Raw genomic sequence first — 26612 nt, forward strand, 5'->3', positions numbered from 1 at the left:
CTAGGGCAAAGTAACCCCAGATAATAAATCATCCTAATGGGTGAAAGTAGGAACCTGGAAAAATACATATAATCAAACTATGTATTGTTAAGTCAACATTTTGACCCATCAACAATAGATGAACTGAAATATCACGAAACAAAATCACTTCACAACGTAAGTTATATTCAGCCACACTACAACCAAATGTAAACAACATTTAGCAACACTATTCATTTAGTTATATTTATGTAGAATATAAATATCTTCATATGTAGTGGTAGGTGGCAGGCGGCAATCACAGATAAATGAGGGCGAAGATTGAAGTCACTTACGGAAAACCAACAAGGATAGTGGAAGAAAAATAAATGAACTCCAACTCACCTGTCTAAACAACTACCAAACTAAACAATAGATGGCGCTGCGATTACCTGACAAACATATGACAGCCGACACAGAATCCCTATTTATTTTTCTTCTTGGAGCTTCGGCCTCGAAGGAGAACAGTTAATTGGGAAAAAGGGATAGTTCTTCATTGACGATTACCACTCATGATTATGTAGTGGCGATCTGCTCAGCTCACTTGACTCGGTTCAACCAGACAGCTCTGCTGAGCCAAATACCTCTTGATTAATGTGGTTCCTTGCCATGACATACCACCTTCTCTTCCCGTGTTGCAGTGAGTTTTCATCTTTCATCTTCATCATCTGACGCCTCCTAACCTTCCTCCTTGAAGGCTTCCACGTCCTAAGAAGAGGAAAATAATTCTCTTCCCCTTAAAAGTCTCGCCTCGAGACTTCTAAGGGTCCGCATGCTTTCCCTGGGGAGGAAGCAATTGGCTGTCTCTCCGGCTCACCTGCTCTTTTTGGAGCGGGAACATGGATGCTATCTCCAAGATACAGTGTCTTGGGAGCCCCAGGAGTTTGAACCCAGGTTCTTTCTCCTGTCTCTGGTTCCATAGAACCAGGGCTGAGTCTCTCCAAGTATACAACATCCAAGAGGGGTTGTACATCCACAGTAAGTGTTAGGTATTATTCTCTGCATCATGACAGTGACGCAGGGAGAGAGAAGGACCCACCTGTGAAAGCCAGGAATGGCTGGCTATTCCTCAGTTGCCAAGATCCGAAGTCGTTGTTCCTTGGGGCAAGGCATCTGAAGGAGATAGCAGGAGGTTCTCTTTGTAGTCCTCTTTGTGAGGTTCAACCACGAAGAAGATAGATGCGTAGCAAGATGTGTCAAGTTCTTGCCAGCTTTTACTGTATTTAACTCCCCTCAACTTTTGCTCACGTTCGCATGAACGAAACAGTTGTAGGGAATAAATGCTGTTTGACAGTGAGAACACCACAAGTTCATAGAAGAGTGGGCAAAAAGTAATTCCTCCTCTCTTGTCTTCCCTCTTCTTCCTGGTTACACCGGAATGAACAAGGAAATAAGAGGAATTCCATGAAGTCTACTCCTCAGAATTCAAATCCGAGAGACTGTTTTTGGTTCAATCTTAGGATCTTACCAAACGTATGTCAATCTGTTCAGGATGGATAGCACCGAGAAGTTTGAATGCCTCTCCAGTGGGGACAACCAGTTCGGCTTGAATTAGTTGTCTTTGGTTTCCTGTTATCACTATAGAAGGCTCCATTCGGGAAAACTTCACCTTCGCTCTCTTTATTAGGTTATAAGGGAAGTCTGCTTCCAGTCCTTATTCTTGTCTCTTGAATGAAGAAGAATTAGGCTGGAGGCGTGATTACTGGTATACTCTCCTATCAACCTGTTTCCGTTATCAGTTATAATGTCCGAGTAATAGGTGCATATCTATAACTTAATTCTTCTGGCATGTGACCGAGACAAATAGTAATTTCTCTTGATTAACCCTCTTACGCCGGAGCGGTAAATAAAAAAATTACTCCCGTATGCCGGAGGGGTTTGAGAGTGAGCGCGGAAGCGGAAAAAATAATTTTTTCAAAAAATCACAGAGCGCTTTGTTTTCAAGATTAAGAGTTCATTTTTGGCTCCTTTTTTTGTCATTGCTTGAAGTTTAGTATGCAACCATCAGAGATGAAAAAATTATCATTATCATATATAAATAATGCGATATATGATAGTGCAAAAACGAAATTTCATATATTATTGTATTCAAATCACGCTGTGCGCAAAACGGTTAGAGGTAACAAGTTATTTTTTTTTTCGTTGTAATGTGCACTAAATTCCAATCATTTTGGTATATAACACATTGTAAAACGATAAAAGCAGCACAGAGAAAATATTATCACAAAATGATGCATGATTTCGTAGCGCGCAGACGTAAAAAAATAATTTTTTTAAAAATTCACCATAAATCGAAATATTGTTATAGAGACTTGCAATTTGTTTCAAAATGAAGGTAAATGATGGAATATTACGATACTGTAAGAGTTTTAGCTTACAAATGTAGTTTTCAAGTTTTCGACCATTTCGGACGAGTTAAAGTTGACCGAATGTCGAATTTTTGTTTAAAAATTTTTTTTATATGCAAATATAAACAAAATGAGAAATGCTACAACCTTCCAATAATTTTTGTTATATTGTGCATTTTATTGCGCACATTTTCATATATAAAACTCTAAAAAAAGCGTAATATGAAAAGGCAAAAATATTAGGAGAATGTGACCAACGCATTTCGGAGATTTTCGGCCGAGAATCGGCGTGCGGACGGAATAAAAATATTTTTTTCAAATATTCACCATAAATCAGAATATTGTTCTAGAGACTTGCAATTTGTTTTAAAGAGAAATATAAATTGGTTGGATATTAACTAGACTGTGATTTTTTTATATGTTACAATTCGTTTTTCGACCATTTCGGTTGAGTCAAAGTTGACCGATTTGTAGTTTTTTTTTTTCCTATTTATCGTACTCTATGCAAATATTTCAAAAATGAGAAATGCTACAACCTTCCAATATTTTTTGTTATATTGTGCATGTTTTTGCGCACATTTCCATATATAAAACTCTAAAAAAAAGCGTAATATGAAAAGGCACAAATATTAGGAGAATGTGACCTACGCGTTTCGGAGATTTTCGCCCGAGAATCGGCGCGCGGACGGAAATTTTTTTTTTTTTCAAAATATTCACCATAAATCGAAATATTGTTCTAGAGACTTGCAATTTGTTTTAAAGTGAAGATAAATGGTTTTATATTACTAGACTGTAAGATTTTTATATTACAAATGCGTTTTTCGACCATTTCGGTTGAGTCAAAGTTGACCGATCGTAGTTTTTTTCGTACTTATCGTACTTTATATGCAAATATTTCAAAAATGAGAAATGCTACAACCTTCCAATATTTTTTGTTATATTGTGTATGTTTTTGCACACATTTCCATATATAAACCTCTAAAAAAAAGCGTAATATGAAAAGGCACAAATATTAGGAGAATGTGACCTACGCGTTTCGGAGATTTTCGGCTGAGAATCGGCGCGCGGAGGGAAAAAAAAATATTTTTTTCAAAAATTCACTATAAATCGAGATATTGTTCTAGAGACTTGCAATTTGTTTTAAAATTAAGATAAATGATTGAATATTACTAGATTGTAAGATTTTTATGTTACAAATGCGTTTTTTGACCTTTTCGGTTGAGTCAAAGTTGACCGATCGTAGTTTTTTTCGTACTTATCGTACTTTATATGCAAATATTTCAAAAATGAGAAATGCTACAGACTTCCAATATTTTTTTTATATTGTGCATGTTTTTGCGCACATTTCCATATATAAAACTCTAAAAAAAAGCGTAATATGAAAAGGCACCAAAATATTAGGAGAACTGTGAACCTACTCGTTTCCGGAGATTTTCGTCCGAGAAATCGGGGCCGGCGCGGCGGGACGGAAAAAAAAACATATTTTTTTTCAAAAATTCACCATAAATCTAGACTATTGTTCCTAGAGACTTGGTGTTTGGCATTTTTTTTTAAAGTGAAGATAAATGATTGAATATTACTAGATTGTAAGATTTTTATGTTACAAGTGCGTTTTTAGACCATTTCGGTTGAGTCAAAGTTGACCGATCGTAGTTTTTTTCGTACTTATCATACTTATATGCAAATATTTCAAAAATGAGAAATGCTACAACCTTCCAATATTTTCTGTTATATTGTGCATGTTTTTGCGCACATTTCCATATATAAAACTCTAAAATAAGCGTTAATATGAAAAGGCACAAATATTAGGAGCAATGTGACCTACACATTTCGGAGATTCGCTGCCGAGAAACTCGGCGCGCGGAGGGAATAAAAATATTTTTTTCAAATATTCACCATAAATCGAGATATTGTTCTAGAGACTTGCATTTGTTTTAAAGTGAAGGTAAATGATTGAATTTACTAGACTGTAAGTAAATTTGCTTACCCCAAAAAAACCAATATTTATAATATATATATATATATATATATATATATAATATATATATATATATATATATATATATATCTTATTTTATACGTAAAATATATATATTACATTCTTCGATTCTGGTACCAATACCATAAATAAAAGGAATGCAGGTGACACTTCTCTTTTCGCATACAATGAAATGTCTTATTATTATTTATCATGCATAGATACGGATATATAAAAAATTGTAATAAATATAAATAAATATAAAATAAATGCAGAATACTCACTCGTAATCCTGACTCTTCATTCTATTCTTGTTTTCTCCCTCCTCCATTGAAGAGTCTTGCATTTTTTTCCACTCGACATGACGAGGTACAGGTTGGGGAGGGAGGGAAGGACAGCGCGCCCTTACTGGCTGGATGGACCCGGAGTGGGCCCCGTGCACCCTCCGCTGTCGGTTTAGGGGGGGCGCGCTCCAATACATGACCTTAGTGTGGTACTTTCGGTCACACTCCCCTATCCTGCAAAGAGCAACTTTGCAGAGACGACAGAAGAACCGGGTGTCTCTCCTTCTGCCATTCGTATGGCACACCTGGCACCGTTTCTGCCTTCGCCCTTGTAAGGCCTCCAGTATGTGATCCCCTGGCTGCAGCCGACACACAGGGTCCACTACCCGACGAGAAGCGGTGATGGCGGGGCCGGCAGCAAGAGGGGCGTCGTCAGTAGGGGCGGCTGGCAGCAAGAGGGGTGGCGTCGTCAGCAGGGGCGGCGGCAGCAGGGGCGTCGTCACCAGGGGCGGCGGCAGCAGGGGCGTCGTCACCAGGGGCGGCGGCAGCAGGGGCGTCGTCAGCAGGGGCGGCGGCAGGTTCAAGCGAAGTTGGCCCTCTCCTATCTGCCCTTTCCTCTAGGGGCAAGATCTGCAGCTCGGGGCAGGGGGTCAGTTATGGAAGGCCACTCATCGGGATCGAAGTTGATGAGGGCATTCCCGGCTACCTCTAGGAATTGTATGTGGGTCAACCTCGGAAGATTGTCACCGCAGTACCCACAGTACAGTATGTAGGCATTTTGGAGGGCCAACTGAAGGATGTATTTGAGGAGCTTCTGTGTCCACCTTCTGGTTCTCCTGGCGAAGGGATAATACTGGATGAGCTGATCAAAGAGATCAACTCCTCCCATGTGCCTGTTGTAGTGCCCAATGACGGTAGGCCGCTCGATACGAAACTCCTCAAACACAACTCGGCCCTGTCGACGTGTCTTCTTCCGCTGTACGACGAGTCGGACACCCTTCCAACAGATGACGAAGACAGCACCCTTCCGATGCCACTCTGTCTCTCCTTTTGCCAGGTGTTGCGGATGACTAGCGAACCTCTTGACGACATTCGGGGCCCCACGCACCAACCGAAGGGTACCACTGACATGAACACCTGCTTCATACAGTTCCTGGGCCAGGGATACCGAGTTATAATAATTATCCATAAACAGGTGATATCCCTGGTTACGGAAACGTCCCACAAGATTGAATACAGTGTCACGCAGCGTGGAGAAGACCCCGGAATACACTGAAAAGTCCACAACGTATCCAGTGTTGGCCTCGGTAATAAGAAAGAATTTCACACCATATTTCTTCGGCTTCTTGGGGTTATACACTTTTATACTAAGACGTCCTTTGTAAGGCATCATCCCCTCATCCAAAGACAGGTTCTTTCCAGGAATCACGAGATTACTACACCGATCACGGATATAATCAAACACTGGGTGCACTAAAATGAGGCGATCACTGTTATTCCGGGGTATGGCCCTTCGGTTGAAGGCATTGAAGTACCTGTCCAACGCCAGGAAATTATCACGGGACATAACGCCAGGCACATTAGGCATACATAAAAAATAATTTCTCCTCCAATATTGCCTGACGTCGGAAGCAGGTGTCATACCAAAATAAATGTGCAGCCCCAAAAAATGCGCCATGTCAATGAGGTTGCAACCCCGCCAGTAATACAACAAGGTCGTCCTCAGCTCATACCGGCAGTACCGAGCGTAGTCCACTGTCTCGTGTACCGGGTATTCCAGCAATTCCCGCTTCAGGAAAAGCTGGATGAACCCCAAAACAGTCAGGGGTACTGGTACGGTGATCCCAGGGGTTGCCGTGAAGGGGTGCATGTTAGGAGGGGTGGGGTCCTCCGTCCACCCCTCGTCACTCTCCGACGACCGACCTTCACCTTGGCTGGCGCGACGAGCCGACCTTCTACGTGCCTGCGCACGCTCACGGGTGCGGGCACAATATTGCACTCTACCCTCCCCCGTTGGCCCATCACCCTCACTTAGGCCTTCACTTTCTGTATCGTCCACTGCGATAAAACTTGACCCCATATCCCCATCCTCCCCCTCCTCAGATTCCCCCTCGTAAGCACTGAACCCACTGAATTCGAGCTCACTTTCGGGAGTTGAGCCTCGAACGGACATTGAGGGCATATATTCATCCTCACTTTCATCGGGACTGATGTCCTCATCACTCGATGACCATCCGCCATCAAAATGAGGACTTGCGACATGTTCCCGATCAAGCTCCGATAGATATTCATCTATGTCCCTTGGTTGGAGGCCTCCCAAATGCTTACGAATGCCCCTAAGGACGCCCACATGCTTCCTAGGGGTAACCAAAGGCATACGCTGTGTTCCTAAAACACTTTCAGCCACACGTGGGCACACAGAACGGCCTTGAGGCGCGGGGTCATGCTGGGTGCTTGGCCCCTCGCCAGCATCCAGGTCCTAAACTCGCCTTACACGATCCCTTCCAACGGGTAAAACGCGCCTTTCGCGGTCCACACGTCGTTGAGACATATCTAGGAATGTCCTGTAGCAACACAAATGCTCTAAGTCTCGCACAAGTCCAGAAAAACACGCTTCTGACGAAAGATCGCTCTCGGATGATGCGCTACTGATGCTGGCTGGAGCGAGAAGAAGGGATATCGCGCATGCGCACTTGGGTCGAGCTTCAAAACAAAACAAGGCCTTGATCCGTGAACTCCCAGCATCCCCCAAGGCGCGTGATTCAAAAGTTTTAGGCTGGTAGGCCTATAAGTATTTTTCCGCAAATTTAAAAAAAACTTTTGTATGTCGACGTAAAATACGTCCAGTCGGCACCCGAGAGACAAAAAATGTCGACGTAAAATACGTCCAGTCAGCGTTTAAGGGTTAACCTGAAAATCAGGACAGCCTTTCGGGCCACCCAAGAGTTTCCAGTCTTGATTTTGAGATGAATAATGGTATTGTTTGCTAAAACACCACAACATTTCCTTTATAACCGAGAGAGAGGGTTTCTTTCCCTCCCATTTCAGTTAAAATGCAGATGATCGAGTGTATCTTTTTTGCGCTCAATGGTTCTAGCCGAACGCATTCAATCATGGAATGCACTACCAAGCAACTCAGTATAAGTAGTCAAGCGAGTGGCAGAATACTGCTCTCTCTCCGAGATTCTGCTCATCTTAGTATTGTTTCTTCTTTGTCAAGGATTTACTACCAGTTCCAATTCGAATCTCTCTGCCCAGCAATCACAGACTTAGATCTCTGGTTGGCTTGGAATTCTCGCATAAGGTCCATGTCTTGTGCTCCACATTTGCCACTGAAAGAATTTATTCTTTGTTCACCCCGAATTGAAAACAAATAATGGAAGACTTCGCATACTCCCCACCCAACTAACTCTGCTGCCAAAATGAATGGAAAATGCCCCCCTGATCCAACCTAGAAGAAGCAGTTCTTCAGGCAGTACATTCCCTGTGTTTTCATTACTGAAAGACTCTCCACCTTCATTGCTAGGTCCGACTTTCTTGCTGAACAGCAATGATATAGTGGAATAACTTTTTCAGTCCTCTGTAAAACAGCAAGGATTAGAGCCATCTTCACTAGTTGGTGTCATCAACGGGACTTTTTCTATGATCAAAATCGTGAGAGTTTACTTCTCTTAATTCAACTGTGAAGATGTAGGTCCTCATTCATCTTAGTCATTCACTAGTAGTATTGTTTCGCCTTGGCTGAGATTCGGCTACTGATGAGAAACATCCTCCATCACAGAGACCTCGATCTCTAGGAGGCATTTGAGTCTCGTCTAATGTGCACATGCCTCACGAGAATCATCATCTCGTCTCTCAACATCATTGGCGAACAAGATAGACAATTTGTATGGTTCCTTCTTAACTTCACCCTTCAAAAGGCGGGTGTCATGTTGTGACTAGGTCTCGGAGACTCGGGTATGCAAACTGTTGACGTGTCCGAATCTTTCATGATCTCCTGCATTTTAGACTTTGTATTGGTTGATCCAGATCAATCATTACTTTGTCCTTTTGGTATGTTGCTGTACCTATGAAGGATTGACAACCTTCCTTGAGTGTCGATACCTTTATCCACTTCTGACTTCTAATGGTGGATGCTCACAAGTTGTGTTTGCTTACCTAGCTTCGTCAAGAGAACAAGTTGCATCTCGCCATGGTCTGCGGGTTTAGAGGTAAGAAGGATGCATAAGTGACTGGCATCTCCACCTTTCCCTTCTCGTCCTTCAACTGCTCATCTTTCAGGTTGAGGATAGGACTTGATCCTACACTTACTGGTCGGGCGATTGATGCGGTAAGCTTGCACATCGAGTTTCCTTTCTATTTTTCTTATTAGAATCATAGAAGCAATCCTGCTCCTTCCTCTAGCAAGGGGAGGACGGAGACTGGCAGTAATGCAAATCCTTCCCAGAACTTTGCATTAATGCCTCCGACTCTGAATATTCTTCCCATCCCTTTTTTGGATGAGTTACGATTCCCCACTCATTTCGAAAAGGCCTAGAAGTCTGACTCTTGATCATGCAGTTCCTATACTCCGAGCAAGTTGTCAGAGGCAAGGCACTCCTCCTCGTTCGTATCACCAGAAGGAGTAGCTTAGGTGTGCAGAACTCAGTCAGTTCTAGAGGCTCACTCACATTTCTCTCACCAGTCATTGAGTCTTCTTTATATAAAAAAAACAAAGGGTTTGTATATCATGTAGGAACAAATCACAATTTTTGAAAGTAAATTGTATTTTTCTTAACTATACAAACCTGAGGTCCTTTACATTAATGCCCACCTCGTGCCACCCCTCAATCTGAAACCTGAGCCGAAAGGCAAAGTGGAGTGTTTACATCAGGGCAGGCAGGCCTACCCGTCTACCAGACAGTAGTTATTGCCTAACCACCTTGTTAAAGAATTTAACGGCCGTATTCCAGCCTTAGCTGAAGATAATTCCTTATATAAAGGACCTCAGGTTTGTATAGTTAGGAAAAATGCAATTTACTTTCAAAAATTGTGATTTTTGATTGATAGGCTAACCTGATTTTTCCCCTGACAAATGTTTTAAGATATAACCAAGAAATCAAGTCATTTCACTTGCTGTACTTTATGCAATGGAGAAGAGAAAGGAGGCACATCTTAATAATGCGGCATTACTTTCTGCTGTATACCTAGATCCCAGGTTTCAGTGTCTTCTTAAGCAGCCACAGAAGATAATAGCTCAAATGCATCCTTGCAAATTATGGAGAAGAATGTCAAAAGTGAAAATAGAAAAAGAGATAAACAAGGCAATAATGCACGATGCAATACTTTCTGACAACAAGAACACTGTCTGCATGTCGAGGATAGGACATAGATGTGACTTATCAGCTTTTGAATGCAAGTGACGAAAACAATGAAGCCTGTGAGCGAGAATGCACTGGCATGCATGACATTAGGCAAGTGGTAGTACAGAACTTTGACGGCTGTAAGCAAATAGATAGGAATGAAATCATTTTCAAATGGTGGCTGTGCCATACACGTCAAAACTTGAAGAAACTGGTTGAGGTGGCAGTGGCTCTTCCTGTCAGTCACTCAGGCCATTGTAGAGAGAGCGTAGTACTTTTCAAGTTTACGGTATATCCTCGACGAACTTCGGCCAGGGCTCAAAGAGGATATAGTTGAATCTATTATGTTTATGTTGTAACACCTAATAAATAATCAAAGGACCAGTTTATGGATATGAAATTCTATTTTGTTTAAAAGAACAATGAATGATAATATTGAAGCTTTATGTTCATCTCTGTGGAAGCTAACTTTGTTTTAATGATAAACTTTATACCCAAAAATATTATCCAAGGAATTATGTTTATTAATGTGAATTAAAGTTCATTTTAAAAAATCAGTGAATGATGATAATGAAGTTTTTTGTTCATATAGATGTGGAAGTTATAGTCCATTTTTTATAATAACGTACGAGGCCAATGTTGACATCTCATTAGTGTTTCCTATTACTGTAGCCTATTATGGGTTAATTTGCTCTGATTAGTTATAATTCCATGATAAAAATGCAAATGTGTATATTATATAGGTTCAAAAGATCGCTAACAGTAACAAGATATCGCTAACAGGAACAAAAATAATTGCAATTCTAACAGACCTGCCTCTGCCTTCCATTCTCATTTTGTTTGCAGTATGCCCAACCAAGTTTTGCCAGAATGTAGTAAAATGGTAAACCGACTCACAAACGAAAACACATTAAATATCTCTCTCTCTCTCTCTCTCTCTCTCTCTCTCTCTCTCTCTCTCTCTCTCTCTCTCTCTCTCGCTCTCGCTCTCTCTCCTTCTCCTCTCCTCACTCTCCTCGTCCTCTCTCTCGCTCTCTCTCTCTCTCTCTCTCTCTCTCTCTCAAACTAGTCAGTCCTGTCAGCCATCCAACAAGGGGATTGAATGGTAACAATAGACATGCAGGATGCATGCTTTCATATTCCAGTCCAACCGGAGTTTAGGAAGTATCTGAGGTTTGTAATTCAGGGTCAGGTCTTCCAATTCAGGGCATTGTGTTTCAGCCATCCACAGCACCAAAAGTATTCAAAAGAGTTCTTGCACCCCTTTCTAATTGGTTACACCTCATGGGCATAAACATGTGCCTTTATTTCGATGACTGGCTCCTTTGCTCCCCCTTGAGATCCAAGTGCATAGAGGACCTACAGAAGACATTGAATCTAGCATGCCAATTGGGATTGATAATCAACCTAAAGGATTCTCAACTGATTCCGTCTGAGTCGATACTTCATTTCAGTATGAAGATAGAGTCTCTTAATTTTCAGGCTTGCACACTGTCAGAAGAGAATTCAAAGCTTCATTTCTAGTCCCTCATGCTCGGCCAGTGAATGGATGAGCTTGTTGGGGACACTGTCATCAATAGAAAAGTTTGTACCTTTAGGAAGAATAAACTATAGACCTCTCCAGTTTTACCTAAAAGCCAGATGGGAAAGGAAGACACAGTCAGACTCATTCATCTTTCCCATTTCTTATGAGATCAAAGATCCAAGATCAGTGGTGGCTAGAAGAACGCAGATTTATGGTGGAAAAGTCTTTGTACACATTGAACCCCAATCTAACATTATATTCAGACTCATCTGATCTAGGTTGGGGAGCCTTGTCGGACGGACGGTAAGGAAATTGCAGGGACGTGGTCTCCAACAAAGAAGAACCTACATATCAACGTGAAATAGTTGAGAGCAATACATCTAGCATTTCAGGCTTTCTGAACCCTAACATGCAACAAAATAGTAATAGCTCACTCTGACAACATGATGGCATTAGCTTTTGTGAAGAACCAAGGGGAACTCATTCCTTTGCCCTCTACCAAGAAGCCAGCGAGAGAGAGAGAGAGCTGTTTTGGGCAGAGAGCAACCAGACGAGGATAAAGACACTATTCATCCAGGGAAAGTTAAATGTTCTAGTGGACGAACTAAGCAGCTGCAAGCAGATACTACTGGCAGAGGGGTCATTAAACCCACAGGAATCCACTAACCAGTGGAAACAATGGGGAAAACCGTCAGTAGATCTGTTCGCAATGTCGAGGAATCATCGTCTGCCTCTTTATTGTTCGCCAGTTCCAGACCGTCAGGTTTGGGCAACAGATGCCATGCTCCAGCAGTGGTTGAATCTAGACGTTTGTGCTTTCCCTCCATTCAGCATGGTGAGGAAAGTTTTAAACAAATTTATTTCTCACAACAACATCTCTATGACGTTGGTAGCTCTCTTCTGGCCACAGAAAGAGTGGTTTCCAGACCTAATCAATCTGCTTATGGATTACCCCAGGCTGTTTCCTTAGACAACAATGCTTCTCAAGCAGCCACACTTCCTTAGATCCATCAAAGATTATCCACTCTCGCTCTGATAGGCTTCAGGCTGTTAGGAAGCTTGTCGGAGCGAAAGGGTTTTCAAGAAGAACTGCAGAAGCAATTGTGAAGTGCAGGCGCTAGCCTTCAGAAGATCTTTCTTAAGTAAAGTAGTCAGTTTTCAGAATGTGGTGCCGAGACAATAATATCTCTTCTTCTGAAACCATTATAATTGAAATTACAGATTTTCTTTTATATTTGAGATCCACAAAGGCTACAGGTCAATGCTGTCATCAGTTTTTAGACTTAGAGGGATAGATTTGTCAGCGAACTAAGATACTGCAGATTTGATCAAGTCTTTGGACACAAAGAAAATTAAAGATATCTCAAGTATTATCTTGGAATTTAGACATTATAATGGGATGGCTTTGAGGCCCTTTTGAACTGCTGAATTCTGCTTCCCTGAGAAGTGATCTTACAAGGAAGACAATATTTTTAGTATCTTTAGCTACAGCCAAAAGAATAAATGAAGCCCAAGCACTTGATAAAAGATGGAATTTTCTCAAGGAAATGCAGTTTGCTCCTTTACATCAGGTCTTTTGGGAAAGAATGAACATCCCTCAAAACCTTGGCCTTGTTCGGTTTTATTTAAGAGATTATCAGAGACTCTAAGCCCAACAGACCAAGACAGAAATCTCTGTCCAGTTAGAGCTCTTAAATGTTCTTTAGAAAGAATGAAAGGTATTAGAGGTACTTCTCAGAACTTGTGGTGCTCAATGAGAAATCCCTTACATGCTTTCTCTGAAAACCTTGGCTTTCTTTCTTAGAAACGTGATTGTATAATCACATTCAAAATTAGGCTACATGAGGATGTATTCCCCTTATTAAAAGTCAAGGCACATGCTATTAGGGCAGTAGCCACTTCACTGGCTTTCAAGTGGAATCTCTCTCTCTCTCTCTCTCTCTCTCTCTCTCTCTCTCTCTCTCTCTCTCTCTCTCTCTCTCTCTCTCTCTCTCTCTCTCTCTCTCTCTCTCTCTCTCTCTGTACAATCTACATACTGGAAATGTAGATCGGTGTTTGCTACATTGTCTTCGAGACATTCGAGACAATTTACGATTAATGCTGTACATTGGGTCCGTTCAACATGGCTGGCATGGTACTGGATAACGAAGCATAGGGGTTAACCTCCTATTTGACTGTCTTGTGGCTTTGATTAAGGTTGTCGAGTTTGTCTTGGGAAGCCTGGAGGCACTGTGTACCGGAGTACCCTCCAGTCAATTGTCTTTTATGGAAGGATGTTTTTGATAAAAGAGTTTTTGGTGTATGTCTTTAATGGTGGTGTAAGTGTTAATATTGGTCTTTTGTTGAAAAAATTGGGCCCAGGGCAAGGGGATTTATTTTGTTCAAAATATCAGCTTTGGCAATAAGCAAAATTATCCCATGTTGCAAAGCACCCAATAAAGTAGACACGACACAGGGTCCTGATGCCCGGCACCACAGGTCGAGAAGAGCATCTACCAGAGGCAGCAATTACCTGCCATAGCTTCCTTAGCAGGTAAGGTTACAACAAGCACCTATCAGTGCTAGCTAATTTACTGTTTCATGTAAAGTTCTATCTAGAATATTAGTATTGAAATAGTACATATATGACCATATATCCCAACGCCTATCAGTGTGGGATTTAGCTATGTAATTACTTGGTAGGTTTATACACAAATGTATTTTATTATAACAATGTCATATTCTTTATGTTGCCAAGGCGTCCTCCTTTCAATGTGTACTAGCCTCTCGGCAATTGTCAAGATGAATACGCCTTCAAAACACGGTTACCATACCGTTTTCCTAAAATGTTGGTTTTAATGGAAGTCGTCTTGCTACATGTTGCCAGCCTAAACGTGGCCATCTGCTCCACCCTGTTCCTCCCAGAGTGCAACAACCCACAATCCATTGGTGGAATGGCAGAGCTGCGACATGCTCATCTCACATGAAAGGCTTATTACCCAACACCTCATTCATTCAGGAAGAATCTGTCAGTTCCTCAGGTTCTGAAGGTGGCGGATATTGCTCACAAGTCCCTGATTATGTTTCCCTTGGGTTCTGTGGTGGCTGCTCAACAAGCTGTGTAGCTTCCCTGGCTCCTCTTCAAGGACAGGTAGCATCTTGCCTAAGGTTGCGGAAGAATGAGAGTTTGTGTGAGTGACTGGTCCTCCTCCCATCCCTATTCCCTTCCTTACCCTCCCCTGCTTGCAGAGGGTAGGTTATCAAGTCATCACAAAGCTGGAACGGGAGTTGCAGGTGAGTTTTCTGTAACTAAATATCCATTCTGTAAGCTAATAGATGTATAAGAGCAAACCCTCACTTCATTCGAGCAAAGAGAGAGAGCGACAGACAATATAAACCCATTTCTTATTTACATGGCCTTGTCATGCCTTCAGCACAAAGATTCAACTTAGCCTTTATCTTGAATGATGCTGTTCTTAAACCCACCTGTTCGAGAAGGTGACTAGAAGTCTGACAACTGGATATACAGTTTCTATACTTTGTTCAATATGTCAGAGTCCTGGTCCTTCCTCTCCCTCGATCTCTTGACCAGGAAGAAGACCTTGGTGTGGCAAACTACCAGTCAGTTCAGAGACTTATTCAGAGTACTCTCACCAAGAATTAAGTCTTCCTATAATAAAGATCGAACTAATTTGTATTTTTCCTAACTATACAGACCTGAAGCTGGCACCAAGCTAAAGTGACGCTCTACTGACCAGTCGTTTGGTAGTTAACTCCCATACCACCTTGTTAAAAGTTTAACGGCCTGTTTCAAGCTGTGCTGAAGGTAATTCCCATAATAGATACCTCAGGTTTGTATAGACAGGAAAAATGCAAATTACTTTTAAAATTTGTCATCATTTAGGAGATGAAAATCAACTATGATAACCTGCAAGTTCTAAGAAAAATTAAAGTATTGAATTATGGTTAGACTAGCTTAGGAATGTAGGCTAAATGTTTCATATAAAGTATGCTACATATTTTAAGGAAAACTATACAGTATGAAGAAAGAGTCAAAAGTTATAAAAACTATACAATATGAAGAAAAACAATCCAAAGATACAAAATATTTGAGTTATAAAATGATGAAGTGAAAATATGAGTAATAAAAGATGAAAAATGTTTTCTGAACTTAGCCAAGTAGTAGGCTAAGTCGGCAACTAGGTTATTTGTATGTGGAATTAGCTTGCAAGACTGTTTACATCTAGGCTTCATTTTGTAGGGGTGTATTCTATGTATGTATTCTATATTCCAGGATATTCTGGTTCCTGGGAAGTCAGTTTTGTGCCAAAGAACACTTTTTATGAGGCTTTTGATTTGTGCATCTGGAAAAGGTCAGGAAGATTTCAAAAAATTGCTTTTTCATTTTCTTAGACCAACTTCCATCATTGTTTTCTTTAATTGTGTCGTATTATCTCGTTTCAGAAATAACCTTCCATCAAGATTGTGAAAATTGCTGGAGATTTTTGCAAGAAGTTTAGTTCTGGGGAAGAAAGGAGACGTACTACATCGGTTTGTAATACCAGATATTTTTGTCTAGTTCAATGTCCTGGTATATATGAAATGTAAGAGTGTGTTTGTTATGTAGCACACTAAAAGCTAATTCTGGAAGATCTCACGTCAGAAAAGATACCACTGTCCATAAGAGAAAGGAGCCATTGTGTGGGAAATATTGGAGATCAATTCTGTTGGAAACACCACCTCACTACTTGAATGTCTGTTCACTCAAGAGGGCAGCAGTTAAGATTCCCAGAAATAAATTCATTTGAAACAAATTAAAACACGCCATGAATAAAATTGGGAAAGCTTTGGCTCAGAAAACTCATCCAAACAGTGGTATGAGGGCTCACACTGCGGGGAATCCATTCAGGTGTGAATATTGTGGTAAAGCATTTTCTTATAAAAGTAATCTTACAAGGCATATGAGGGTTCACATTAGAGAGAAGCCATTTCAGTGTAATGGCCGTGGGAAAGCTTTTTCTCAGAAAGGTACTCGTAAAATTCATATGAGGGTTCACACTAGAGAGAAGCTATTTAAATGTAATAACTGTGAGAAAGCTTTTTCTCAGAAAGCTCTTCTTCAACATCATATGAGGATCCACACTGGAGAGAAGCCATTTAAATGTAATGACTGTGGGAAAGCTTTTTCTGAGAAAGGTACTCTTAAAATTCATATGAGGGTTCACACTGGAGAGAAGCCATTTAAATGTAATGACTGTGGGAAAACTTTTTCTAAGAAAAGTAATCTTAAAATTCATATGAGGGTTCACACTGGAGAGAAGCCATTTAAATGCAATGACTGTGGGAAAGCATTTTCTCGGAAAGGTACTCTTAAAATTCATATGAGGGTTCACACTGGAGAGAAGCCATTTAAATGTAATGACTGTGGGAAAGCTTTTTCTGAGAAAAGTAAACTTAAAATTCATATGAAGGTTCATACTGGAGAGAAGCCATTTAAATGTAATGACTGTGGGAAAGCTTTTTCTAAGAAAGGTAATCTTAAAATACATTTGAAGGTTCACACAGGAGAGAAGCCATTTAAATGCAATGAGTGTGGGAAAGCTTTTTCTGAGAAAGGTAAACTTAAAATTCATATGAGGGTTCACACAGGAGAGAAGCCATTTAAATGCAATGAGTGTGGGAAAGCTTTTTCTGAGAAAGGTAAACTTAAAATTCATATGAGGGTTCACACAGGAGAGAAGCCATTTAAATGCAATGAGTGTGGGAAAGCTTTTTCTAAGAAATTTAATCTTAAAACTCATATGAGGGTTCACACTAGAGTGAAGCCATTTCAATATAATAACTGTGAGGGAGCTTTTTCTCGGAAAGCTCATCTTCAAAATCATATGAGGATCCACACGGGAGAGAAGCCATTTCAGTGTAAGGACTGTGGGAAAGCTTTTTCTAAGAAAGGTACTCTTAAAATTCATATGAAGGTTCACACAGGAGAGAAGCCATTTAAATGTAATGACTGTGGGAAAGCTTTTTCTGAGAAAGGTAAACTTAAATTCATATGAGGGTTCACACTGGAGAGAAACCATTTAAATGTAATGACTGTGGGAAAGCTTTTTCTGAGAAAAGTAATCTTAAAATTCATATGAGGGTTCATACTGGAGAGAACCAATTTAAATGTAATGACTGTGGGAAAGCTTTTTCTGAGAAAAGTAATCTTAAAATTCATCTGAGGGTTCACACTGGAGAGAACCCATTTAAATGCAATGACTGTGGGAAAACCTTTTCTACAAAAGCTCATCTTAAGATTCATATGAGGGTTCACACTGGAGAGAAGCCATTTAAATGTAATGACTGTGGGAAAGCATTTTCTCAGAAAGGTACTCTTAAAATTCATATGAGGGTTCACACAGGAGAGAAGCCATTTAAATGTAATGACTGTGGGAAAGCTTTTTCTAAGAAAGATAATCTTAAAAGTCATATGAGGGTTCACACAGGAGAGAAGCCATTCAAATGTAATGACTGTGGGAAAGGTTTTTCTGAGAGAGGTGCTCTTAAAAAGCATATGAGGGTTCACACAGGAGAGAAGCCATTCAAATGTAATGACTGTGGGAAAGCTTTTTCTGCAAAAGGTAATCTTAACGTTCATATGAAGGTTCACACTATAGAGAAGCCATTTAAATGTAATGACTGTGGGAAAACTCTCTTCTGAGACAGCTCATCTTGAAATTCAAAGCTTTTCTTATGAGGAATGTAATCATAAAATTCGTATGAGGGTTCACGCTGGAGAGAAGGCATTCAAATGCAGTGACTGGGAAAACATTGACCCAAAAAGGTCATCTTTCTGGGCATAAGAAGGCCCTACTTATCAGAAACCTTTTGGCTAGAAACCTGGAAAGAGATGTCTCATTAACCCTTAAACGCCTAAGCGGTATTTCAGAAATCGTCTCCCGTATGCCGGCGGGGTTTGGGAGTGAGCGCCGAAGCAGAAAAAAAGTTTTTTTCAAAAAATCACAGCATGCTTAGTTTTCAAGATTAGAGGTCATTTTAGGCTTCAGAAATGAAAAAAAAATATCATTATCATATATAAATATTGGAATATATGACAGCGCAAAATAAATTTCATATATAACTGTATAAAAATCGGGCTGTGAGCAAAACGGTTAAAGCTAATGAGTAATTTTTTTTTTATTACACTAAATTGCGATGATTTTGGTATATAACAAATTGTAAAACGAACAAAGCAACACATAGAAAACATTATCACAAAATGATGCATGAATTCTTAATGCGCGGACATAAAAAAAGTTTTTATTCAAAAATTCTCCATAAATCGAAATATTGTGCTAGGGACTTCCCGTTTGTTGCAAAAGGAAGGTAATTGATTGAATATTACTAGACTTTAAGCGTTTTAGCTTACAGTTGCATTTTTCGACCATTTCAGTCGAGTTAAAGTTTACTGAATGTCAAATTTTTTTTTTATTTATCGTGATTTATATGCAAATATTCCAAAAATGATAAAAGCTGCGACCATGAATTATTTTTTGTTGTATTTTACATGCAATTGCGCACATTTTCATATATAAAACTCTATGTAACAGCTAATATAAAAAGATGCAAATATTACGACAATGTGACTCAAGCATTTCGGAGATTTGCGGCCGAGATTCCGCGCGCAGAGGGAAGGAAAGTTTTTTTCAAATTTCACCGTAAATCGAAATATTGTGCTAGAGACTTCCAATTTGTTTCAAAATGAAGGATAATGATTGAGTATTACTATAATGTAAGAATTTTAGCTTAATTGCGTTTTTTACCATTTCGGTCAAGTCAAATTTGACCGAATATCGATTTTTTTCTATTTTTCATGATTTATACAAATATTTCAAAAATTATAAAAGCTACGACCATGAGTTATTTTTTGTTGTATTTTGCATGAAGTTGCACACATTTTCATATATAAAACTCTATGTAACAGCTAATATAAAATGGTGCAATTAATATGACAATTTGACTCACGCATTTCGGAGATTTGTGGCCGAGATTCCGCGCGCAGAGGGAAGGAAAAAGTTTTTTTCATAAATTCACCATAAATCGAAATATTGTGCTAGAGACTTCTAATTTGTTTCAAAAAGAAGGTGAATGACTGAATATTACTAGACTATAAGAGTTTTAGCTTACAATTGCATTTTTTTATCATTTTGGTTGAGTCAAATTGGACCAAAAGTCAATTTTTTTTATTTATCATGATTTATATGCAAATATTTCAAAAATGATAAAAGCCATGACCATGAGTTATTTTTTGTTGTTTTCTAAATAAAATTGCAAACATTTTCATATATAAAACTCTATGTAACGGCTAATATAAAATGGTGCAAATATTACGACAAAGTGACTCAAGCATTTTGGAGCTTTGTGGCTGAGATACCGCGCACGGAGGGAAGGAAAAATACTTTCAAAAATTCACCATAAATCGAAATATTGTGCTAGAGACTTCCCGTTTGTTGAAAAATTAAGATAATTGATTGAATATTACTAGCCTTTAAGCGTTTTAGCTTAAAATTGCATTTTTATACCATTTTGGCTGGTGTTAATGTTGACCGAATGTCAAATTTTGTTTAGTTATCGTGATTTATATGCAAATATTCCAAAAATGATGAAAGCTACGACCATGAATTATTTTTTGTTGTATTTTGCATAAAATTGTGCACATTTTCATATATAAAACTCTATGTAACAGCTAATATAAAACAGTGCAAATATTACAACAGTGTGACTCAAGCTTTTCGGAGATTTGCGGCCAAGATTCGGCACGCAGAGGGAAGGAAAAAGTTTTTTCAAATTTCACCATAAATCGAAATATTGTGCTAGAGACTTCCAATTTGTTTCAAAATGAAGGTAAATGATTGAATATTACTAGACTGTGAGAGTTTTAGCTTACAATTGCGTTTTTTTACCATTTCGGTTGAGTCAAATTTGACCGGATGTCTATTTTTCCTATTTATCATGTTTCAGCCTGTGCCCTTGTAGGGGGTCCAGTGTTTGATCTCCTGGCTCCAGCTGACATGCAGGGTCCACTATCTGACGGGAAGTCGGAATCTGAGCTCAGGCGGGATCATCAAGGGTGGCGGCAGGAGCAGGATGACTGAGGTTGGCCCTCCTAACATCTGCCCTTTCCTCTAGGGGCAGATCTGGTGCTCGGGGCAAGGGGCCGGTGATGGAAGACCACTCATCGGGATTAAAGTTGATGAGGGCATTCCTAGCCACCTCGGGAAACTGGATGTGGGACAACCTCCGGAGGTCTGAATTGTAGTACCCACAGTAGAGGATGTAGGTATTCTGGAGGGCCAACTGAAGTATGTATTTGAGGACCTTCTGTGTCCACCTGGTTCTTCGGGCGAAGGGATAATACTGGATGAGTTGATCAAAGAGATCAACTCCTCCCATGTGCCTATTGTCTGCCATGTCTTCTTCTGCTGAACGACCTCTTCTTGGATGGGCTCATGACTCGTCGTAATCATGGGGACGAGTCGGACCCCCTTCCAACAGATGATGAAGACAGCTCCCTTCCGACACCACTTTATCTCTCCTTTTGCCAGAAGTTGCGGCTGGCTAGCGAACCTCTTGAGGACATTCGGGGCCCCACACACCACCCGAAGGGTACCACTGGCGTGCAGCCACGCCAGCGATACAACAACGTCGTCCGCAGTTTGTCACGGCAGTACCGAGCGTAGTCCGCTGTCTCTGCTACCAGGTATTCCAGCAATTCCCGCGTCAGGAACAGCTGAATGAACCCCAGAGCAGTGAGAGGAACAGATACGGTGAGCCCAGATGCTGCCGTGAATGGGTGCATGTTAGGTGGGTTGGGGTTCTTCGACCACCCCTTGTCGCTCCCGGATGAACGGCCTTCACCTAGGCTGGCGCGACGTTCCGACCTTCCACATGCCCGTGCCCGTGCACGCGCATGTGCACGTGCTCGGGCATGGTTTCGCACTCGAACCCCCCACTGGCCCATCTCCCTCACTTAGGCCCTCACTTTCTGTGTCGTCCTCAACAACAAAACTAGACGACGACAACTCCTCCTACTCCTCCTCCTCAGACTCCCCCTCATAGCCACTAAAACCACTAAACTCCAACTCACTTTCAGCCTGTGACCCTCGTACGGACATTGGGGGCAAATATTCATCATCACTAAGATCGGGAGTGATGTCCTCGTCACTAGATGACCAACCGCCATCAAAATGAGGACTTGCAAGCTGCTCCCGATCAAGCTCCAAGTAATCGTCTATGTCCTTTGGTTCGAGGCCTCCCAAATGCCTACGAATGGCCCTCAGGACACCCCGATGCTTCCTAGGTGTCATAAAAGGCACACGATGTGGTGCTTGAACACTTTCGACCACACGAGGCAGCACAGAACGGCGTTGAGGAGCTAGGTCATCTTGGTTGCTTGGTCCCTCACCAGCATCCAAGTCCAAAATAAATACATCTCACACGATCTCTACCGAGAGGCAAAACACACCTTTCGCACTCCATTCGATGTTCAGACATCTCTACGTACCTCTTGTACCACCACAAATACTCTAACACTCGCAAAAGTTCGGCAAAACACGATTGCGGCAAAAGATCGCTCTCAGATGATGCGTTGCTGATGCTTTCTGGTGCGAGAAGAAAGCAATTCGTGCATTTGTAGCTGGGTAACACTTGTAAACAAAACAACAGCTTGATCCGTGAACTCCAAGCATCCCTCAAGGCGCGTGATTCAAAAGTTTTCGTCAAGTAGGCCTATAACTATTTTTCCACAAATTTAAAAAAAACTTTTTTGTGTTGATGTATTATACGTCAATTAAGCACCCAACAGACATTTTTGTCAACGTAAAATACATCCAATAGGCGTTTAAGGGTTAATGACCACAATTTGTATTCCTGAATGATGCTGGATGCCATAAAAAAAAAGTTTTATTCATTATTCTACTGCTGATCATATTTGAATATTTGGGCACCTGAATTCTCTTCTCACAGAACAGTTTTACTGGTGACATTCAATGCCCCATGCCTAAGCACTCATAACCCCTCGATTAAAAGACGACTGATGTCAACTGTGGACTGAGCCTTGTCTTTTAAGATGACATCAGAAAACTAGGTAACTCAAAATACTTGGCTTAAACGATCTTGTTGAAGACATTTAAGCACTTTCTTCAGGAAGGTTTATGCTGTGGAGGCAAAATGGTAGCCCAAGAGAAGGACACTTGGTTCAGCAAGGCAAAAAACACAATCTCAAACACATTTACTCACCAGGAAACTTGACACAATCAGGGCGAGACGCTGGCTCTCCACTGGATTCAGTCTCTGAGATGCAACAACTGCTGAATGTCATACACCAAAAATCCAAACAAGCACCAAAACAACACAACAGCTCAAAACAGCACAACAAATCACTACCCAAACAAACACCTACGACACCAAAACTTCACACAGCTCAAGAAACACCACAATTCCAACACAAACAAACACAAATCAACAGCGAAACTACACAACAAACCAACAACACAAACAAACACCAATCAACACCAAGACTACACAACAACTCACAACCACAACAATTCCCAAATCAAACACAACAGAAACTCACAATTTCAACAACCTTCAGATGGACACAAGAACAACAAAATCAATTACAAAATAACAAAACAATCCAGAAAACGCACAACAAAAACTCGCTACCTCTGTCCAAAAAACTGCCTCACTTGACTGATTGACAAACACAGACTGACCACCGCCTGCCTCTGCGACCGAATCTACGCACGATCTCAACCATCCGCCAACAATCAGTCTGTATGCTAACAACCCGGCCACCAATTATGCTCTTTCTCTCTCTCAATAGCTCATATACTCACACTGTTCAGAAAAACACATACGCAATTACATGCTATCGTACAGCGACACAAAACACAACAACTTCAAACAACCCATGATGCTCACACTTACTCTCTTCTCTCTCTCTCTCTCTCTCTCTCTCTCTCTCTCTCTGACGCAACCCTCAAAGACGTTGTCAAATGTAACTACCATATTATCTCCCCAATTTCTTTGACATCTCCTTTACATTCACAAAACCCACACTCAATTGTCTTTCGCAACATCCAAAGATGCTCAGATGCAGGCCCCCTGGATCTTGTTTGAGGACCCTCATACAATCTCAGTTACATCGCCGTTTACTTCTAAATCACTTTCATTCAGTCTCATTATCTCCCTCACCACTATCCTCCCAAATCTTATTCACTACCTTATTTACACCTTCTAGCTCTGGTCCCAATATCTCCCATATTTCTGCTTCTATACCACTCGGTTCATCCATACTTCTGTCTAACACTTGCTAAGATTCATCCATACTATCAACTACTTCCTTGCTTCTCAGTTCTCTTCCCACTGAAATCTCACTTACCCCTGTCAATTCAAACCCACACACACTATAAGTATCATTCATTCCCTCAAAGTCACCCATATTACATGCCTTATCAACCATTTTTACTCTAACACTAACACCCTTATCATGCAGTTCACTCATCTTCCTTCAATTTCCTTTCTTTCCTTCTTTGCCTTCTTCCACTTTCTTCCATACTCAACCAACACTAACTGCAGATCCAACAAATCCATTTACTCACTGATGCAAGGCTCATATTTATTCACTTTCAACCACCCACTCATCACATTCTCCCGAACATGCTGTCGCATACTAGAGGACCCACCCAACTGAATCCCCTTAACACCTTGTTTCCCGAATTCCCAGCCTGAATCATCCTCTTCTGCCTACACACACTCGCTACATGACCTTCCATTCCACATTCAGCACACTTAGCACGCTGTTCTTTAAATATCCTATTATGATGACCATTCTTTCCACAGTTTCCGCAAACCACGTTTATATGGGTACCCTGGCATCCACTAGCTATGTGCCCTAACTGATCTAATTGATGCTACTCATCCAACACTTGCACTCCGATCTCTCTTAGGTTTAACTACGCTTACGTTACTTACTCTCACACTCCTATCAACTGCTCACTCTGCCATATGCCTCAGCCCTTCCAAAACTGCCTCTCTAAAAGTCTTAAATTCAGGGGCACTCTCACTTACTTTGGTCCTAACACTAACACTTCTACTATCTTTCATACACTTATCTAGCTCATAATCTTCCACTATCTCTAGAATATCATACCAAGTCAACCTCGCGCTCATCCATCTCATTTTCTCTTTATGCTTCAAATTTATGAATTCATACACATTCACAGGCACAGTCACTAACAACTTCCCCACTAACTCCATACACTCAATTACTCCCTCTTCTCCAAACATTTTTCTAGCTAGCATTTCTAACATGCACACATACATTGACAACGACTCACTAACATTCATTCTTGCCTCCTCAAAATCATGCTTTCTCCGATATCTAATGCTACTCTTTATCCTCTTTGCCTGTTCCACAAACCTGGGTTTTACACTCTCATACAGCATTCCGTGCACTCATCATTACCCCATACATACTCAACAAAAATCCCATCAAAAACCTACCTAACTCTCTTGCCCAAACTCTTGTTATCCCCATAATTAGCCATACAGTACTTCTCAAACTCTTTCTAAAAGTGTCCCCTACATCCCTAGTACCATATTCCTCATACTTCTCACATTGGGGTATCTCTCTCATATACACCACCTTTCGCACATCCTGCTCACTCTCACTTTCGCTACTTCCATTCTGACCTTTCTTACCCTCTTCCAAATATAACGAATCTACTTCCATACTCACATCCATACTTTTAGTCATACCTTTCCTACCCTTCTTCTTCCTACCTACCAATTCCCACTTACCACTGTCTAAATCACCCTCATCGTGTACCTTACTCTCAACTATATTCTCATCTTCATTCATTCTCTTCTTATCTAGTCCACCATCCTTACTAATCTTCTTCCCTTTATCCCTTCCTTTACTCTCAACTCTCTTCTTACCCTTCTGCCCTGATCTATCCCTAGTCTGTACATTCTCTTTCTTCTCCTCATTTACCACAACAATATCACTTTCCTCACTCACACTTTCATCCACTTGTTCTTTCACTTTCTTAATCACTCCTGGCCCGTCAGAAGACCCAGGAAGCCTACCTCCGACAGCTCCCTCTCCAGTAAGCCCCTCCATCATCTCTTGCACAGCATTCATCATCAATCCCAACTTCTCATCCATCTTCTCAACCATTCGCTGTTCGGCCTCTTTCACTTCCACTTTCATTCCTTCTTCTGCATTCCTCATCGTCCCTCTCAACTCTTCCAACTCCCCCTTATGCTTCTCACACTCAATCTTCAACCTATTATTCTACACTTCCACTTCCTTCTTAGCTTCCCTCACCAACCGAAGTTCCTCCCTAAGCCTCCTAACCTCATGCAACCCTTCCATCCTTACCTTTTCAGCAGTCAGGCTGTCCCAGCCGTCCTGTTACACCCACACCAGCAGTCCCTGTTCGGGCGCCAAAATAATGTGGCAGAATCACAAGCTAAAAAAGAAAGCAAGCAAGACCTCCCTACATTATGTTAATCACTCCTGGCTTACAAATTTCCCCCAGCCACACTTTCCCTTTACGTTACTTTAATTACTAACAGGACACTTGGTTCAGCAAAGTTAAAAACACAATCATATACACATTTACTCTCCAGGAAAAATTACACAATCAGGGCGAGACGCTGTGCTCTCCACTGGATTCAGTCGTTGAGACACAAGAATCGCTGAATATCTTACACCAAAATTCCAAACACACAACAACTCAAAACAACATGACAAATCACTACACAAACAAGCACCTATGACACCAAAACTTCACACAGTTCAAGAAACACCACAATTCCAACACCAACTAACAGCAAGACTACACAACAAACCAACAACACTAACAAACACCAATCAACACCAGCACTACACAACAACTGACAATCACAACAATTCACAAATCAAACAAAACAGAAACTCACAAGCTCAACAACCTGTAAGTCAAAAGCAAATGCTGTAACTAACATCATTTGGCAATGCACTATATTACCAAAAATTAGGGCGAGCTGTCTTGTACACTATGTCAAAGTATGATTTGATCAAATAATTATTTTGAAAGATATTTG

The 26612-nt window shown here is 40.8% G+C and overlaps 1 pseudogene; it reads left to right on the forward strand.

Annotated features, from left to right (window-relative positions):
* Positions 1-26350, forward strand: part of LOC135204668 (zinc finger protein 658B-like) — a 57750-nt pseudogene extending 31400 nt beyond the window's left edge.
* Positions 26351-26612: the final 262 nt, after the last annotated feature.

The sequence above is a fragment of the Macrobrachium nipponense genome, chromosome 47, assembly GCF_015104395.2.
Source record: "Macrobrachium nipponense isolate FS-2020 chromosome 47, ASM1510439v2, whole genome shotgun sequence".
Lineage (NCBI taxonomy): Eukaryota > Metazoa > Arthropoda > Malacostraca > Decapoda > Palaemonidae > Macrobrachium > Macrobrachium nipponense.